General features: G+C 42.7%; 1 long non-coding RNA gene across 1 annotated transcript in view; it reads right to left on the bottom strand.

Annotated features, from left to right (window-relative positions):
* LOC103582152 overlaps positions 1 to 509 on the bottom strand; it is a 2,774-nt gene extending 2,265 nt beyond the window's left edge. Inside the window, exon 1 of the long non-coding RNA XR_549727.1 lies at positions 219 to 509. This is a non-coding gene — a long non-coding RNA (uncharacterized LOC103582152). The remainder of the gene's footprint in view (positions 1 to 218) is intronic.
* Between the last annotated feature and the right edge of the window lie 9 nt (positions 510 to 518).

Raw genomic sequence — 518 nt, forward strand, 5'->3', positions numbered from 1 at the left:
CCAAGAACTCGTGACTGGAATTTAATCCATGAACTTGAAGTTACTTTATTTCACAAAGGAAATCAGAGGTGCCCTACTGACTCCATTTGGCCTAGGTGTAAACCAATATTTTACCGACAGATACTATCTCACATGCCCCCATATTCAATCACCAAGTGATACAGAGTTGCCTGTGGTTGTCTTGCTCCTTGCTTTCTGTCAGTTTGCAAGAANAAAATGTACCCTTTCTGCATTCAGATCTTAACTGAGAGGCAAGGTGACTAGCCAGTCACTAACAGATCTAGTTTCCTGATTCCAAAACCAACCTCAGCTATTACTATGAAGAGGAAGCCGGGCTGTGGTGGGGATGGAGGGACGTTAGGGGCACAGAATCTCTAGCACTGTTTACAAAGGAACACTTGGGTAATGTGTAAGATCACCTTGAACATTCCAGCGTCCATGTATTTACATAAAATCTGTTAGATCCTTTGCTTTGAACTGAGGGCGTTATCCATTTGGAAAGCCAGTTTTACAGGAAC

Source organism: Galeopterus variegatus, unplaced genomic scaffold (genome assembly GCF_000696425.1).
Source record: "Galeopterus variegatus unplaced genomic scaffold, G_variegatus-3.0.2 Scaffold15074, whole genome shotgun sequence".
Lineage (NCBI taxonomy): Eukaryota > Metazoa > Chordata > Mammalia > Dermoptera > Cynocephalidae > Galeopterus > Galeopterus variegatus.